Source organism: Elaeis guineensis, chromosome 6 (genome assembly GCF_000442705.2).
Source record: "Elaeis guineensis isolate ETL-2024a chromosome 6, EG11, whole genome shotgun sequence".
Lineage (NCBI taxonomy): Eukaryota > Viridiplantae > Streptophyta > Magnoliopsida > Arecales > Arecaceae > Elaeis > Elaeis guineensis.
The window spans coordinates 65,397,993-65,403,839 of record NC_025998.2 but is presented as its reverse complement, the minus strand read 5'-3'; positions in this window follow the sequence as shown (position 1 = coordinate 65,403,839).

The window sequence follows — 5,847 nt, the reverse complement described above, 5'->3', positions numbered from 1 at the left end:
AAGGGGAGGGGAGTTAAAAAGAAAAGCGACGGACTGCATCAGCGACGAATGGAAAACAAATTGCATCAAAGATGCAAGGAACCTCGTCTCAGCAAGGATTGAGGTTCTTATCAAAATTTTCGACCTTCAAGAAAGCTCTCAATACAGGCCCGACTTCCTCAGGGTGACGAGAAGCTCGGACCTCCAAGCTCGAACCCTGAGAGGGGGTGTCAAACCCGAGCGGCCCCGGACAAATCTGCGGCCATGGACGAAAGGACGGGCCAATGCGACGGCAATCGGGTATCTTCGAACGGCATCGATTTCGGGCAAGGCAAAAGCCGAAAGAAGCTCGGCAAGCGACAATTCAACACATGAGTAAAAGAGGTAGCGAAAAATTCCTTTCTCATGTTATTTATTAAATATGCATTACAGAACCATTAAGGCTGAAGAAGAAGGATGACTCGAAAAGCGAGCCGACACGGCAACGACCAGCGACCTTCGGACGATGTCAAAAAAAAAAAAGAGAGGAGAAAAAGAAAATGTGCGAACGAAGTAACAAAATCCCCTTCTCATTCTTGATTAACAAAGGTGTACGTTACAAGGCCCTGGGGGCTGAGAAAAAAAAAAACAAACATTACTACAAGGCCCAAAAAGAACGCGTTGGAGACCACTTCAAGCTCCCAACTTCTCCTTCCAGTTTCGTTCGTCTCGACAGTATTTTCCAGTGCGTGTGATAAATCCTTCAGCTCTCACCTCCCACCTCGTTCTGCTCCATCGTCGAAACCCCAGCCCTAGGGGGAAAAGGATGGGATAGAATTCAGGGGGCAGCGAAGGCAACGGCAGCGACGACGACGACCTGCATCAAGAAGAATCAGAGGTACCCCGGAGGCCGCGATGGCGTCGGAGGCATGCACCCCCACCGTGTGCTCCACGACAACCACTGTCCTAGGCACTTCGGCAAGGTCGGCATGCGCTACTTCCACCGTCCTCACAACAAGTTCTACTGCCCCACCATCGGCACCGATCGCTTCTGATCCCTCGGCCCCGATGACGTCAAGAATCCCACCACAGCTTGTGATGATAACTTTGCCCTCTTGACCGATGTCGCCCCATTCAGCTACTCCAAAATTCTCAGACGGAATGCCCTCACCGATTGTCTCCGTTATTAAACCCCTGTTGTTGAAGGAATTCTCCCTCGAACCCCCTTTGAGGCGATGGGAACCCTCAGTGATAGTTCGACAATCGGAGAATTCGCAGACCGCTATTTTTTCCATCATACTCCTTTCGGTCCGTGGCATCCTCCCGAGGTTGGCCTTTGGGGCAGAAGCCCCGACGGGAGGACCCCTCGGAGAGGCGTGGAGGATTGAAGGTGGCGGGGAGCCGAAGGGGATGGCGAAGACTGGTGCGAAGAGTGCTTGGAGTCAAGAAGGGCGCCGATGGGGGTGGCTAAACTCTCAGGTGGAAGAAGGACGCCAACTCTCAGGCGAAGTGAAGCCCCTGGAGGGAAAGAGGGGGCTTAAATAAGCGACAGGGCCTGGCGCAGTTATGGTGGCAGATATCCCTAGGTCAACCAGTGCCTGCCATGTGTCCCACTCGCCGCGGCATAGGGCTGACCATTGGCGGACCATTATGGCGTGGCGCTTAGGATTACACCCTGATGAAAATTTCGAAAGGACTCTTCGGATCGCCCTAATCGGGAAAAGACCCCAGCATGTGCGCATTAAATGCCAAGATTTCCGAGGGCGGTCGTGTGCAGAATTCAAGGAAACGACTTCGGCTGTGAAAATTTTCTAGACTTCCTTCGATCGAAACTCGAACTCGAAAGTGAGGGGACTGGTGTTGGGTATAAAACCACCCCAAGCCGAAGTTCGTGTCAGGAGTGACCCCTCGGGGATTCTGCCGGCGTCCGACCTGCGGCGGCAGGAAGACTTCGTCCAGACTCCTACGGGAGCCAGACTTCATCTCCGACTTCAGCGACAGGAAGACTTCGCCCGAACTCCTACGGGAGCCGGACTTCGTCCCCGACTTCAGCGGTAGGAAGATTTTGCCCGGACTCCTATGGGAGCCGGACCTCGTCCCCGACTCCGACTGCTGGAAGGCCTCGTCCGGACTCCTACGGGAGCCGGACCTCGTCCCCGACTTTGGCTGCAGGCAGACCTCGTTCGGACTCCTACGGGAGTCGGACTCCGTTCGCGACTTCAATCACAGGTAGACTTCGTCCGGACTCCTACGGGAGCCGGACTCCGCCCACAACTTCAATCACAGGTAGACTTCGTCCGGACTCCTACGGGAGCCAGACTCCGTCCACAACTTCAATCACAGGTAGGCTTCATCCGGACTCCTACAGGAGCCAGACTTCACCCTCCGAATTCAATTGCAGATAGACTTCATCCAGACTCCTACGGGAGTCGGACTTCATCCCCGACTTCAGCGGCAGGAAGACTTTGTCCGGACTCCTACGGGAGCCGGACTTCGTTCCCGACTTCAGCGGCAGGAAGACTTCACCCAAACTCCTACGGGAGCCGGACTTCGTCCCCGACTTCAGCGGCAGGAAGATTTCGCCCGGACTCCTATGGGAGCCGAATCTCATCCCCAACTCCGGCTGTAGGCAGATCTCGTCCGGACTCCTACGGGAGTCAGACTTCGTCCCCAACTTCAGCGGCAGGAAGACTTCATCCAGACTCCTACAGGAGCCGGACTTCATCCCCGACTTCAGCGATAGGAAGACTTCGCTCGGACTCCTACGGGAGCCGGACTTCGTCCCCGACTTCAGCGGCAGGAAGACTTCGCCCGGACTCCTTCAGGAGCCGGACCTCATCCCCGACTCTGGCTGCAGGCAGACCTCATCCGGACTCCTACGGGAGCCGGACTCCGCCCACAACTTCAATCACAGGTAGGCTTCGTCCGGACTCCTACGAGAGCCGGACTTCGCCCCCTGACTTCAATTGCAGGTAGACTTCGTCCGGACTCCTATGGGAGCCGGACTTTATCCCCGACTTCAGCGGCAGGAAGACTTCGTCCAGACTCCTACGGGAGCCGGACTTCGTCCTCGACTTCAGTGGCAGGAAGACTTCGCCCGGACTCCTACGGGAGTCGGACGAAGTCGACAGGAAGACTTCGCCCAGACTCCTACGGGAGCCGGACTTCATCCCCGACTTCAGCGACAGGAAGACTTCTCCCAGACTCCTACGGGAGCCGGACCTCGTCCCCGACTCCAGCTGCAGGTAGACCTCGTCCGGACTCCTACGGGAGCCAGACTCTGCTCACAATTTCAATCACAGGTAGGCTTCGTCCGGACTCCTACGGGAGCCGAACTTCGCCCTCCGACTTCAATTGCAGGTAGACTTCGTCCAGACTCCTACGGGAGCCGGACTTCATCCCCGACTTTAGCGGCAGGAAGACTTCGTCCGGACTCCTACGGGAGCCGGACTTCGTCCCTGACTTCAGCGGCAGGAAGACTTCACCCGGACTCCTACGGAAGCCTGATGCGTAGTCGTTGATAGCACCAAAAGTAACTCTACTCACTATGTAGGTAGGATGAGTCGAGATCGTATCCTCAGGGATCTTGGGCTAAATTGAAATTGCAAGGTAAAAGAAAGAAGCGTTGTTTTTGATTTAGAAAATAAATTATCGTAAAATTGAGGTAATTAAAAAAATAAAAAGAGCTCGGGAGTTTTGAATTAATTTGCACTAGCAGAGTTGTATCTCTTTTTTAACTAAATAGATGTGATTAATCTTAGGAAAAATACCTATCTTTCCTCGGCACGCTCCGTACCCGTAGATCACGGCGCGTCTCCAGAAAGGCTAGGTACACAACTCTTCTTTCCTCGGCACGCCCCGTATCCGTAGATCACGACGCGTCTCCGGAAAGTAAAAATTGTTCCTAATATTAATCTAACAAGAAAGCATAAATAAAAGCATATTATAGGGAGCAAATAAAGAACTCATGACAATTTAAATAAAAAGCATAATCTTTATTGCATATAAAGAAATACAGAAAAGTTTAGAACAATAAACCATCTCTGTGTCGTTACAAAATTTCTTCTCCACTCCCGAGACTGCTAGCCTAGCTGCTCATGAAGTAGTCCCTTTCTGTTCCTCTATGCAAGGCTCTAGAAGAATTTCTGGGCTCCCCCTTCAATGAGAGTACAAAAGTCTTTTTATAGGTATTAGGAGGGAGGAGTTTTACATGATTTTTCGATGTGGGACTAAAAAAATACAAATCTTTCAAAATATTTCTAAATATTATTTTTTTCCTTATTTTGAATTTGTCTGCAGTGCGCCCACACCCGCGAGATGCTGCACCCGTGCCCGCATCAGCGCCCGTCCCGCATCCGCGCCCGTCCCCGCGCGTCCACGCCGCATCCCGCGCGCGGGTGTTCACGCGCCAAAGAATTTACGCGCGCCAAAGCATTTGAATCACGTGAAACCGCCCAGATCAAATTCACGTGAATCCCTTTTTCTTATATTCCAAAAAGAAACAAAAGTTCCATCATAATGACATCTATATCCTTTTTGGATTCCTTGCATAGTATCTTCATTTTCTATAATACCGGATGCGTCTTTCTTTTATTTTAATTTTATTTTAAGTCCAATTTTCTTCAAACTTGAGTCTTTTTGATCTATGAATCGGACTCTTTGTATCGACGATCACCTTTCCTGTAAAACATAGAAAGAAACATCAAATTCTTAATAAATAAGATAAATTAAATATAATTTTTTAATTTAAAATACTTAAATTAAGTGTTTATCACACCCTCCAACTTGAATTTTGCTCGTCCTCGAGTAAAATAGATATATCAGCATTGTGTACCAATTCGGTTTTGAATCAAAAATTAGTTTAGGCATCCCAAAAGGTAGATGATACTTGGTCAGACCATTAAAGAGATATTTCATTGGATTATCAATTTGACCCAATTAGTGGCTGAGTATTAACTAAAGAAATTTCAGAGCTTTTCTTTCACCAACTCCCCACTTTACTCTTTAAATTCTCTAACTTAATGGGAAAGAGATTTTATATATATATATATATATATATATATATATATATATATAACATTGCCTACCTTTTTACGCGAACCACAACGCTTACTTAGGCGAAAGGGCCCGGTTACTCAGTAGGAGACCAATGTTTTTTTTTTTTTTTTTTTTTTTTTTTTTTTTTTTTTTTTAATACCTCGATCTTTACCCAATTTCTCATGAAGCAGATTCTTTATTGAGATCAGTAAGAAGAGGGTTATAGAATCACTCCTAAAATTTGGTCTAGTTTAAACCCTACCATTCATTGGGTTTTCTTAATAATTTATTCCTCAGTATCTCTAAAATTATCTTGACCGTTAATCATTCATTTATTAGGATGCCTAATTGACTCTTAATCAAAATAAAATTTGAATACACAAAACTAATTATTTCTGACCATACTCGAGGATTTGATTAATTTTCTTCCCCCCCAACTTAATCTACATTGTCCTCAATGGAGTAGGAAAGCAAAGAAAATAAAAGGAGAGAGTGCACCTGGGATAATTTTGCTTCGGAAGTTGAAGATAACTTCATTGATTAATAGGCTCTTGTTCTAAATTCCTGCAGCTGCGATAAAGTAAAAAAAAAAAAAAAATATGAAATCGTTGGGTTGCCTCCCAACAAGCGCTAAGTTTTACGTCTTCAGCCAGACTGAATTGAGTATTATGGCAGTTTTGGATCTACTAATTCAACAGATTCAATTAATTCTCCATCATTAATTCCATCTATGTAAGGTTTCAATCGTTGACCGTTCACTTTAAAAGTGTTCCCCTGTTTAGGATTTTTGAGTTCTATAGCTCCATGAGGAAATACCTGAGTTACAATGAAAGGTCCGTCCCAACGTGAGCG